This window comes from Sylvia atricapilla, chromosome 6 (genome assembly GCF_009819655.1).
Source record: "Sylvia atricapilla isolate bSylAtr1 chromosome 6, bSylAtr1.pri, whole genome shotgun sequence".
Classification (NCBI taxonomy): domain Eukaryota; kingdom Metazoa; phylum Chordata; class Aves; order Passeriformes; family Sylviidae; genus Sylvia; species Sylvia atricapilla.
The window spans coordinates 58,606,863-58,620,630 of NC_089145.1; the positions used below are offsets into that span (position 1 = coordinate 58,606,863).

Consider the following 13,768-nt stretch of genomic DNA (forward strand, 5'->3'; position numbering starts at 1 on the left):
AAACAACATCACAGTCAGGTGGTGGGAAAAACAGTGCATTTAATGAATTTATGAAATACTATATAAGTATCCATTTACATTCAAGCTATGACAACATAAGCCTGAAATGCCTTTTTTTTTTAATAAAATTATTCTTTCTCCTAAGAATGAACATTTTCACTTTAAAAACTAGACAACAGGATATGTTCAAAACTTGATGAAAAAACTTATAGTCTGCAAGTTAATAAAGGGCAGCCGTGTGATGAACACAATTTAGTTCTACTTTTTTCCCAGATGTCTTGGGTCTAGAAATTAAAGATGTTTCCTACACAGCAGTGCAGGCTGTCACTGCTAAGTGTTTCCAGACTCACTGCCTGTGTGTGCTTTAAAACCATGTCCATGTAGCATGTCTCATGCACTGGGGATAATGCAATTGTAATTCCAGAATCATGTTCTGCAACATTAATTCTTACACCCTGACTGATAAGTAATTTTGTCTTCATGAAATATTTAATGTTTGGTACTTGTTGCTTTTTTTTCCTATTTAAAATGGTTAAATACTCCCATGAATTTCAAGCAGTCTTTATTGATAAAGTAACTTGAAACTTAAAAGAAGCAACAAGTTGTCTTTGATAGGTGCAATCTGTCTGTGGCCTGAGAAGGAGGAAAGAGTGAATGGGCTTGAACTGGTTTATGTTCTGCAGCTCAAGACAGAATCCCTACAGGAAGGCTGAGGTTCACCTTCCACAGAGAGCACTGATTTTCTCTTACACAGTGTCTCCCCAGTACTGACATGAAGGTGAGATTATCAGTGGGTCTTGTGCCCTTCTAGGCACTGTTTGGAGGAAGCAGCAAGTGTTTAGCTGGTATGTCCTGTCCTTTTATTCTTACACTGGAAAGTGTTATAAAAAGACTTAGCCTTTTGTTTATGGACCACATGAAATCAAAGGGAGTTTTTCATTCACCCTTGTCATGCATTGCAGGAAACCTTATGTGAACAGTCAAAGCTGTGGTATTTCTGCAAATAGGTCAGAAGTTTTCTGTGGCTGTGTTTCTGCTATAATCTGTCCCACAGAACAGAGGTTTCAGCATGAAAACCAACCAGCATGAGGCTACTGAAGGAATCCTGGTTTATAGCTAAAACCATGTTGGAAGAACCACTCTGAGACAGCTCAGTCAGAATGCAAGATTGCTTTGGACCTGAGAAGAACTTTCTAGGCTTCAAATGGAGCTTTAAATGTTCATGATCCAAACTATGCAGTTTAAGTTCCACTGAAAAAGGGTCATAGATTTTGAATTTTTAAAGTGCAGTAGGAAAAAAGGTCTAGGTTTTAATGGATGGTTGCTCAGCACCATTTTGAATATGTAGCTATTACTATATGGTGTGTTAGGTTATGAGTCTAGAAACTCTGGTGTCCAAAGTCACAAGTCAGTTTAAAAAAAAAAAAAAATCAGTAAAACAAATTCAAGTCATTAAGTGTTGCATGGTCTAAAGATTAAAATGTGAAGACATTTTAATACAATCCTGTTCATGCTTTTAAGAGGAAGAAGGTCTTTAGGCATTCTAAAACAAAACATCATGCATTAAAAACTTCAGTGGTTTTAAAAAATAATTTATTGATAAGAAGTATTTTTCAGAGAAATAACAAAATTATAGCAGTCTACATATAGAGCAAGAACTTGGTAGCCAACCAAGACTGGCATGGTGTACATTTATGTAGTGTAATTTCTGTTGTACTTTAGTAAAAAAAAACTTCATCATTGTTGGCTGGCTGCCATGGTTCTTTATGGCAATAAATTCATTGTATATCTCATTTGAAGAATGCAAACCACCTGCATCATTGAGATTCTTGATTTCAAGGATCCTTCTAAAGAAAACATCTAGGTATAGAAAATGTGGGGTTTTTGGTGGTATGAAATTCATTTTCACTTAAGTTTTGTTATAAGTGTGGTGCATTTTAGAAGACCTAAAAGTTCCCTTGGATAATTTTTTTCTTTGCAAATTTATATATGCAAAGCCCATTGGTATGAAATGAGCTTGTAACTTGATTCTGAAATTACCATCTACCTACTGTGGAAATGGCAGGAGGCACAGAAGTGGTTTTGTGACCTGCTGTAGTAGAAAATTGTAGCAAACAGAGGCAGTCCAAAAGTACTGTAAAAATATTTGATTACTTCTTAAACCTAAACAGGGACATACAAAAACAATAATAAACATGTATGCAGCCCTCTAATATGCTTGGTTGTACAATTTTTGACTGGAAAAGCATAAGTGAGTAATTAGATAATTGCTGCCTTGATTGAGCTTAATAGGAAACATTTCAATGAGGCTAAAACTACACAGAGAGGAAGTAGGCTTTTATAAAGGGAAACATTCCTTGTCATGCAACTGTCAGCTTTTGCCCACACGAAGAGATGGAATTAAGTGGGTCTATGCAAAGGAAACAAAAAGAGGGAAAGAAAAAGGGGGGGAAAAAAGGAAAGAGTGGCATAATTGTACATAAACAGTGTCTTCTGATACAATTTCTTGATGATTCCAGTTTTGATAGCATGTCTTTTATAAACATCTTGGCTGCAACAGTTTATGGCATTAAATCCATAGGAGAGGTTAAGTTTCTGCTTTAAGAAAAAAAACAGAGATATAGAAAACTTTTCTCATTCTGCATAATTTAATATTTTTTCAGATAATCTTCACCTGCCGAGAGTGTAAAAAGTAGTATGAGATCCGTATTTTTTCCTTCTGTAAAGGAGGAATGCCCGTGAACTATTCAGGAATTTCTCTGCAGAACTCCTTGTGCGTCAGGAGACAGTTTTCTTTTGATGGTGAATGGGTGGATACCTGAGCTGAGACTGCAGGACAGCTGAGGCCAGTTTTGTTATGGATACTTCCACAGGCTCCAGCCATGCCTGCTGTCACGGGTGGCAGTGTAGCTCATGGGCGTTCTGTCCACATTAATGCCATCCTGGTGTTCATACCAACAATTAGGAAAAATGGGGTTTTTTTCCATGACTGGCTGGTTTGCTAGAATAAAACTGAACAGATGCTGTGTTGTTGTCTAGTGTTACCTCCTCCTGGCCCGAGGCTGCGCGCCCGCTGCTGATGAAATCACCCAGAGCAATTACATAGCTTGTAAGTCCATTACAGCTCCTACGGGCCCAGAAATGCAGCCAGGGCCAGAGAGGAGTGGGAGGGCTGAGAGACATGAGGTGAGCAGTTTGCAGGAGGCTGAGAAGCGTGTTCATGGAATGCAAGTACTGCTTTTTCCTTGCGGAAAAGGCCTTTCCTTGCCTTGCCTTTTGGGACATGAGCCATAGCCATTTACCACCTAAGAAGGAACATCTATTTCCATCCAGCTAGAAAACATTAGGTTACACATACCTGCATATACATATACCTACAAATACATATATTTGTTCTGAGTCTATATGACATTACTATAATTTCACTAGTTTATATTTAACTGTTATGAATGCTGTCTAAGCTAAGGACTCTGCTAGTTTTAATGCTCTGATCCGTGACCTGGAGAAAGGCACCTCTCTGCTACAAGCAAAGCTGCTGTTGAGGTTTGAACTGTCAGTCAGGAATGCGTGGCTTTTGTTTTGGGAGTTGTGGATACAACTGGGAGAGGTTAAATTATCTGGTAAGTGTTGCATCTGTGTCCTAATCTAGCATTAGCAGATAATGAGATACTGTTGATTTGTCTTTTGGAAGCAAAGCCTAATAGTGCCATCAAATATTTGTATTTATTACAGATACCACAGGAGTCTATGGCTGTGTAGACTGTTCCCCATTGTGGTACTTTTCATAAAGCTTGGAGCATTTCAATGCCTAATTAAGGAATATCACCTGTCTGAGGATGGACTAGACTTCATCAGTCAGTGTTTTGCAACTTAGTGTTTAAATTTGGGTATGAAAATGTGGAATATTAATATTTCTTCGGTAGGAAGAGATTTATGCATGGCAGTTTTTGAAACAGAAAACCTTTGCATATGTCCAAAGAATAAAAGGATGATTTCCAGTTGGTTTATTGTATTCAGGCACTGAGGAACAAGGGGATGCTGAGTTCCATTAGGAATGGGCTGTTGATTTCAGAGGTGCTTTATATGCCAAAAATGAGAGTAAAGCTAGCGTGAGTGTGAGCTCCCCAGTGAAGATAAGAGGGTGATAGTGTCCAGTTACATGCACTAAAGCTTTATGTATTGTGTGAAAGATTTATGCAAAGACACTAGCTTTGTTTTTGAATGTGTTTTTTGCGTGCAGATCTTTAGTAAAAATAAAGTTCCTTTATCACAGACTAAAAATTAGATAGAATTTGCATATTTCCATACAGTACAGCCAGTAATTCCCTTGAGTTCCTCATGGAATTGTTACAATTGCTGCTGAAGCCTGGTGTCAAGTTTGTTTAGCCTAGAAATAGTTGGCCTGAGGTAAAGGGCTATTGGAGGTTTTCACATTTGTAGTTATAATTCAGTATTTTATGTTTGCATGAAGTATGACAAATTGACTAATGACTGCCCTAAAGAGAGATGCCAGCCTGGCATTTCATATGCAGAAATCATATGGCAATTTCAAGTGTGCTATCTACCCTACAGGGCAGAAATAACTCTCCTGCTTCATTCTTAAATTTTATATTTTAGTTAGGTAGAATTCCTCATGTAGTCTTTTTTTCCAGGAACTGCTTTAGCTAGGGTTCTGCATTATGACAGAAGCTTGACATTCTGCCAGAAAAGTTGGAAATGAAGGCAACTTAAAATAAATACTGGTGATATTTCTCTTTCTCTCTCCCTTTCTCCTTCACTTTTTCTCTCTCTCTCTTTTTAAGGAAAGGCATATGTTCTTATCCTAACTTGTCCCAGTAGAGGGTCAATTACAACCAGTTGGCTGCAAGTCCAATCCAAGAAAAATACTGAGTACAGAAACTTCAGCAACAGGTACCAAGGGCCTCTAGTACAGTCAGTCATTCCCAGTACATATGAAATGTGAACATAAAGCCTATGGGTAAGATATTTTTAGGCCCTAAGTTTCCCATGATGGTCCAAAATGAATCAATAAATTAAAGCAGACATTTTTGTGTAGTTAGGTATTTTCCTGGATAACTCTTAAATGTCCACAATAGTATGAGATCTTTTATATGAATCGTGAGAATAGAACAATGTCTTATTTAGAAAAAATATGCCTTGCCAAATGTTCACATATAGGCAAATATTCTGCAATTTGTTCTTTTAGGGTCAAGTAAACATTAAACTAAAGAGCTAAATGAAAAAACCAAGCGTGTATGCATAATAATAATAATGATGATGATGATGATAATAATAATAATAATAATAATAATAATAATAATAATAATAATGAAAAAACACACCAGTGGTCTGCTTTGCTGATGTCAGTCCTCACATCCTAGCACACACTGTGTCTTAGGACCAACTTACACCAAGGGAATTCACCTCTGGTGGAATAAGTTACTTCCAAATCAACTAAAGTGTAAAGGCAAAAGCCTATTAATGCCTGAGCTCTATCAGATTGACACAGGAGATTTGGCTGCTGTACAGATGAAAGGTGTTGAGACCAAGGCCAATGAAATTATTGAGCAGTATCTTCAGGCAAGTACGTTTAAAGACCAAACAAACTGCAGACTTAAAGATATTTAATTCATTCCACAGACAAGCTGCAGAAGGGGCAGTAAATGTAACTCATTTTTGATGGAAGCATTTAATTAAGCTGGCTTCTCCTCTATGCCTCAGTATTACAGAATGAAGAGGGAATATGTGGCTGCTAACAGTATTCATGCTGCATGTTGATTAGACTTAGAGATCTAATAATTCTCCTGTAGAGAAAGCAACCACACAGACTTGAAATGGCCCTGTTCCACCTTAATCTCTGTGCAGGAGACTTTTTGGGGCAGCCTTTGCATGTGTTTCCTTTCTGTGGTTTATGCCTCTGTGCTTTCAGTATATAACTCAGTCATTCTTGGGTTCTTGGATGTATGTGATAGACCAACATCTTGATCATTCTGTTGTTATTCAAGGAGTGGAAACAAAACTCCACAACTGTGAGGCACTAATTGAAGAGCCAAGGCTTCCCAGCCACAGGAACTAATTTTTCAAACCCTCTGTAGGCTCTGTAACACATTCCAGCAGATTACATGAACTCATCTGTTTCCAGACCGGCTAAAATATTTTTAATGGAACAGATTTCTTTAGAAAAGATAAAAATGCAGTTTTGGTGCAATAAAATGTTTTGTGGGAGCAGCTTATTTTGATAACTTCTCAGTAACAAGAATAGAAATTATTCCAGCACTTTTCTAAATTAATTTCAAAATTGTGGGCGTTTGGTATGATAAAATGTTTTATTTCAATGATTTTCTCTGGAATTGTGTGTGTGTGTTCAAATTTTTATGTATAATATTTATTTCAGCTTGTAACATTACATTTGATATCACAATATGTTTTATGTTTTAAAAATATTATAATTGGCATGCTAGGAAATTAACTTTTTTAATCTTGGAAAACTAAGTATCTCAATACTGCCAGAAGGAAAATTTGATGTTATAGAAAGGAGGATTAGTTTAGTAGTCCTGATATCTTTTTTCCTCTTGAATTTTTATTCTGTGGAAGAAGTTTAAATGTTCCTTCTCTTATTTTAATTTTTCCCCTCTCAGAAGTATCAAGCTTGCAACATAATGAAAATTCTATTTAGATTATTCCTATTGTCAAACACTGCAGGAAATTTGCCTAGTCTTTAAAGTTGTTATTCATTGTTTTCTGGGGATACTTACTGTATCCATTAGAGTCTGTGACTGTGACTAACTAGTTTTCCCATTTTGTAATTTGTCATTAAAACAGGTTTTCATAGAAATTGACAATTTGCGTTCTCTTTTCATACAAGTAGGTGTTATTTACTGTTAAAAATACTATTTTTATTTATATTTTTTTAAAAGAAATTTACTTTAAGAAAGAAATTTAGATGGATCTTCAAGTACTAAGGCTTATTGTCGTTCACACTGACACTTCATAGTCAGTACCCATGCAAGAAGGTTTGGAGTTAAAGTCCTAAGACAGAGACTCAGGAACTCTGTATTTAGTTTCTCACACTTTCAAAATCCTTCTGTCTAACCTTGGGCAAAATATTTTTCAGAAGCAAAGGGAACAATTTTTCATTCTCTCAGGATTTTTTCTAATAATCCCTTCATTTATTGTTTATAAGGCATTCTGATGAAGGTTGTTGAAAAGCTGTGTCTGAGGATGTAGCCTTTTCTTTGTTGGTTAAATGTTGAATGAAAGGTGTTATATATTAAGGAAATTACTATTAGGCAAAAATTAAAATACTGAAAATTATCATAAGTAGGGCCTAAGTAGACTTCATTAAAATTAAAGATATGCAGATATTCCAGTAAACAGAAGGCTGCTTTCTTTGAGGATACTTTTTTTTTTAGGCATTGTTTGAGAATATAGTGCTTAGTGAAAAGAAGCCTCTGGTAAGTAAATCAAAGACATAAGTGATATATCCACTGACAAAAGAGCGATTTTGCAATTAACTTGATTTAATGAATTTTAGTATTTGTCCATGCTTTGTGAAACAGTTTTGACTATCAAAATGATTGAAAGGCAACCTGTGAATGATTTGAAAACAATAAATAATTAACTATATTGATATTTGCATCTCGATAAACTGTATACAGTGAACCTGAGACTCACTGTCCCTTATATTTTATGTCTGTACTGTACAAATCTGACAAAAACATGCAAAACTGCAAACAAGGCAAGTGTAAAAGAATGCTGTTGTGTTTAAGTTCGTGTGGCTGTGAAAAACTAGCATTTATGAAGGGAGCCAAACTGTTAATCGACTCACTTTTGCAGAACAGTGAGCTGATTTCCAAAATGTTCAAGTCATCAGACAAGGACAGCCTTCACTTTTTTTGAAAAATGCTATCTTGGGGTTACTGCAGGACAGTGACATTGAAGTTTGGTATTCCAAAGAAGGTTGAAATTGCAGTGGGAGTCTAACCATTGATGAAAAAACTTGGATATGGTAGATGTGAGCTTGATAGGTTCAAACCACCTCTTTTGTCTGCATCCATGTAATAAGGTCCAGTGTTTTGCAAAGGGCAGCAAGATCATTAAATCACAGAATGGTTTCAGTTGTAAAGGATCTTAAATATCACCTTGTTCCAAACCCCTTGCCATGGACAAGATCATAGTAAGACTCCTAATACACAATGTTTTTTGTGACTCAGAAGGCCATTCATGAACCAAATTAATGGAGAAAAATTCCAGAAGGTCGAACTAGATATACTGCAAGGACCTGCAGAGTCCATTATGACAGATGATACGCATCCAGCATTTCCTGGGATTAATAGTTGGGGAATTCTCAGTAGCTCTTGATTAGACTATGCTGATCCAATAAATCTCAAAAAGTACCTAAAAGTCTAGCATATATACATACAATAGAAATTTACTCCTCATGAACTACACTTGGTTATTTGTTTCTCTGTTTAACTGCTGTTATTGTCAAAGATTCATCATCATTTGTAATCCTTGTTTCAGAATTCATCCTCAACACTGGCTTTTATGCACTTGTGCAGAACCATACAATGGCAGTACAGAAAACCAACTTTGCCAACACTCATAAAGGAAGACAAAATTATTATTATATGGACCAGGCTTGTTTGCAGCAGTGTTGGGTTTGCTGGTTCTGGCTGCAGACTTGTATTCTGAATACTTGGAAAGACTCTCCAAGTAAATTTCCCTACATAAAATCTTCTTTGAAAGCATACATCTGTCAAAGCTTTTTCAAAGTAAAACTTTCAACATTATGGATGTTATCCCCACTTATAGTTACGACTATTAGAAAAGACTTAAATTGAAAGCTAAGCTCTGATAGCATTCCAAATATTTTGTTAATGGCATCTTTTGGTGCATAGAAATAAAGCTAATGTTCAGAGTTTTGGACAAGGGAACACATTTTTTCTGCTCTGATAAAATTATTAGTTTCTTTGTTTCAGCAGGAATTTTCTATGCAGATGTTTTTGCTTCGAACTTTGGCATATGAATTGCATGTTGGACAAAAGTTGTCACCTTTTCTGAAAGCTAGAAGGGAAACACTGTACTTCATTAAAATGCACTTCATTTAAAAATTGCCTCCTTTTTTTCTTCATCTGCTTTGACTGACAGTTTAAGGTAGGAACAAAACCTACAAAACAGGTATGAAGAAATAAAGGGAATATCCAGTCATTGTTCCGAGGCAAGGTTACCTTTCCTGTTCTGAGGTCATTAGAAGATGATCTCTTTCCTGTCTTCTACAAACAAGACAACCTTCAGTGTCTTCTGATACTACTTCATATATCATGATAAAGGTGTATCTGTGGGTGAGTCACTTATTTCAGAAAGTGGAAAAAGCTGTTTTGCGTAAACAGGGCAGTATCTCTTACATTTGAGTCCTCTCAGTCTATAAAACAATAAAATTAATCATGACATCATTTTCTTGTAAAATTAGGAAATAATACCTCTGTGAATTTGTAGCTGATCAACTTGGCGATAATAATTTGAAGATAGTTGGCTTCACTACATCAGTTATTTTCAAATGGTTCTCTTTTTGGATTCTTAACTTCTATGTCAATATTAGCCAATGGCATCTGATTCCTTCTTTTAAATCCTCCTTTGTATCCTTGTTTTGCTAAACTTCTTAAGACCAGCAGCAACTGCAAAATATCTTCAGAAGTGGACAGCAAGAGGAAAATAGGGAAAAGCTAATAACACCTTAGTTATTTCCAGGACTGTATTGATATTGAAAAGTGTCAAGAGAAGGTAATATTGCTTGCTTACCAAACTTCATCATACTTATTAAACCTCTGACTCAGCTGCTGAGCTAGCAATGCTTCCTATATGAAGCATGTTTTCAAAAGGTTTGTGGGCCAAAATTTTGGGCGTTTTTGCAATCAAAATTCTTAAGAAGACTCTATGTTTTTGGTTTCCTAACTTGGAGAGGCAAAGAGTTATGATACCAGATGTGATTCTTTACAAAGCTAGACACATCAATCAACTGCTCACAGTGTGTTGGCTTCTAATTCTGCTTCCTTGTCTATCTCTTGCTTATAGGCCCAAGGAGCATGCTGTTTCACAAACATAAATTCTCATGAATTTAAAGTCCTGGGTAGAGTCCAGTGTTCTCTACCTCCTTTGGCAACCTTCAACGATAAGGAACGACTCAGGCAATATGTGGCCAATTTAATTGGAAGTGAATTTATGATACTGCATTTCAGTGCCCAATGTATGGTGAATTTCCTGGTAAAATATTGCATGGAAATATGCAGCCTTGGGTCTAAGATCATAAGAACAGTCAACATCCTCACTTATCTTCTTATTGTACACGCAAGTTGGGCTACTGTAAAGGTATAAACCAGAGCTTCAAAACAGCTGCTTTTCTTTCTTTTGGTTTATCAGTTACTGAAGGTAAAAAGAAACGCAGAAATATATAACATTTCTCCTTAAAAATAATTAGAGAACAATTTTTGACTTGTTATTGATTTTTTCTGTATTTTAATAGGAGTTAAAGAAATCCCTTTTCTGATTGAGACAGACAATTACAAGTATTACAAGAAAGAAAAGAATTAGGTGGTTTGTTTTTTGAAAAATATTTCTATGGTTTGGGACATTTTCATTAAAAACAGTCTTTAAATGAAAATATTGAATATTTATTGTATAGAAATTTTATTATATAGAAAATTCTCCTGAATCAAGCAGCTGTTTAAATCACTTTAGGAGGCTCTAAATTTACATTTCTGGTGGTGCAGATCTGATGAGTGTTGTTGCACGATGGCAGCAACAAGCAGGCAACAGCTCCAGTGTTCATTCTAGCTGCTCACATTTCCTTCTAAGCTGCTTCACAGTTTGAGATTCCCAGCTGAGGCCTCTAAGATTAATGACTCAGGGGAAGAACTGAGCCTATATAACACTATTTCTTACAGAAAATAGGGGTATGGAGAGAGAATATTTTACAAAAACTGTGCTTATCAATGAAATTTGTCTGAATTGGAATCAACTTGTGTTCCATTTTCAGTGATGCTTCCAGCTTGTCAAACGTTTAAGTTATTATTATGAATCACCTCAGGTGAATGGAAGGAAAAAAATGGTCCTTTCTGGAAAATGGTCATTCCTGGACCTGCTTGAAGTTTTGAATCAAAAGTGGAAAGTATAAAGTTGAAGCAATAAAAACATTAGGTGCATGTCAAATAATGGGTGGTTTTTTTTAGTATTAACATCTCACTTCATCAGTAGTATTGAAATTTGCCCCATAATGTTGATTTATTGCTTTTTTTTCTCTGCAGTTTGAAACAGCAACATTTTTCCTTGTACTTAAGGACTGCCATACAGACAACAAACTTTGGAAATCAGTTATTCTCCTCCTCCTGATAACACATACATGGGTCATTCATTTCTAGAATCCTTTGCAGAGAGAGATAGTTTTCCTACAGGATATCCTACAGGATAGAGGCAATCACTGATAGGATAATGGCAGTAGTTTTAGGCAGCTCTATCCCCTGAAAAAAAATTGTCTTTTTGAGATATTTTCTCAGTAAGAATATCTTCTGGAACAAAGCATCATTTTTTAATCTCTTGTACCCACCTGAAGCAAACCTAATATATACTACAGGTGCAACTTCAACCTCACAAGTGAAAGTAGTGCATAAATCCAGAAAAGTCATTATATGTTTAAATTACAGTAAAATATGCAACTGTATGAATGTGTCAGAGCAACCTGTTATAATCTCCATATAGTTTTGTTTAGAAATTAGTACACAGGTATATGTTACCAATTGTTAATACAAGACAAAATACTGTTCAGCTGTAGTTGTTCACAGAAATAATGCTGCACATTTTTTTGTCTGGAAGTCTTAATAAAATTACAGAAAACAAAATATTATTGTATGCATTTGTTAGATCCTGTCATACTCGTCATTTCCTAGTAAAATACAAAACAATTTTAGCATTAAACTTGCAGATAATTTGAAGATTTGGGTTTGCCCATGTAAAATTTCTAGTTTCAGAAAACACAGATTGGCAGAATAATTTTTAATCACTGAAATTCATTCATTTGGGTGGCAGACACAGTATTTTTGTGTGTTTGGTGTCTCAGAGTATATTAGTAGAAGCTATGTTTTAGTCTCCTTACCTTTTAAGTATACTGCTGAGCCTTGCTGCCTGTAATCAATCCACTAATTTCTGGTCTATGAATGATAACACAACTTTCAAATAAGATTAAGAAAGGAGCTTGTATTTTGAATTATCAGAGCACTAGACTCTGGATATTTAAATAGGAAATTCTTGCTTTCTCGCAAATGTTTATCATGGCCTACTGTAAGTCTGATTCATTTTTCTTTTGAGTCACTAGGAGTGGGGAGAAATAGAAAGAAAAGAGAGAAAGAGCAAGCTGGAAGAGAAGTGAAAAAGAAACCAAAAGTCATTGGCAGAAAGAATAAATGTGTGATAATTCACTCTATATACACACCTTTTTTTATCATGCTGGTTAGAGACACGTGTGCACACATTGTTCTGTGTTCTGTTGTTATTTGAAGGGCTGGGTCACATGTGTCTGGTCTTTGATAAACTCACAGACAGCAGCCATCTGAAACCCAGGTAAATGTAGTAAAGTCACAGCATCTCTCATACAGCTGCTTTTTTCCTCAGTTAGTCTGTCGGGAATGGAAGTATTCATCAAGCAGATCCTTCGGTCTTTTTTAGGATCTCTCTCTTTCCTGGAATAATATGTGATACCTTCTGTATTTTGATATTTTTTCCAGTGTGGTGGTGAAAGGGGAGAACATTGCTAATTTGCACTAGAAGGCTCCCAGGGCATCTTAGGGAACACTTGTTCATTTGGGAAGGGAGGGGATGGGGCAGAGGGGAGGGAAAAGAGAGGGAACCAACCCCATCCTCTTTGTGGCATTTTCTCACATCCAGTGTTTGACTTTGCTCTAGGCATGTAATATTGCATTCTTGGAATCTTAACGACCATGAAACAGGCTCCTTTCTGCACCTCAGAGAGCAGTCTGAGATGGCCAGAACTTCTTCTTTTAGCAGAAGAATAGCTAAATGACTGACTCTCTTGATGGTCAATTCAAGCAATCCTGGTGGCTGCAATTTAAAAATGAAAAACGAAGGAAGTTTTTTTTTTTTTTACTTGTTTAACCAAGTATTTATCGAACACTGTCATTGCAATAACCTAAGGGGTCCCTCAGTGGTGCACAGTAAGAAATGCTGCAGCAGGAAGAGTTCTTATCTCTCAAAATCTTATGTAAATTTCTGTAGGTTCTTTCTGAAAATGTCTCTGTGCAAGCTGCATTTCCATCTAAGCTCCAACATTTATCTGCTCCAAAAGTTGAAATCTACCAGTTTGTCAGTCTTAGAAAGTGTTCACTCATTCTGGTTTAGTCAAGAGTAAATTACTATAGTGTATAGATCACAGAGTTGTGATCTGTGCACTATCTAATCGGTTATTAGCTTGCTAATAACAAAGCTAACAAATTGTTATCCCTTCCCTAAAATTATAGTGAACAGGTTGTAGGTCAAAATATGTTAATGTCCACCCTGGTCCTCCATAGTTCCAGGAAAGAAACAGATCTATTCATACATACATTGGCAAGCACGTTATGAGATGAGACCAAAAACAAGTTTGAAGAACATATTCTAACAAAAACCACTTCCCTTTACAGGTTTCTGTCTGAAAAGAAATTACACAGCACAATTTCAAGGGCAACTTGAAATGCCAAATTTTATGCTTGTACATAGAGTA

General features: G+C 36.0%; 1 protein-coding gene across 3 annotated transcripts in view; it reads left to right on the plus strand.

The window, feature by feature from the left end:
• Nucleotides 1–13,768, plus strand: part of SLC25A21 (solute carrier family 25 member 21) — a 236,696-nt gene that overhangs the window by 72,442 nt on the left and 150,486 nt on the right. The window contains exon 1 of one of the 3 annotated variants that reach the window (XM_066322094.1): nt 4,685–4,742. The exons of the other annotated variants lie outside the window; for them this stretch is intronic. The gene's annotated coding sequence lies outside the window, so the exon portion shown is untranslated. Of the gene's footprint in view, nt 1–4,684; nt 4,743–13,768 lie in introns of those variants that run through there. 3 annotated transcript variants of the gene reach the window in all.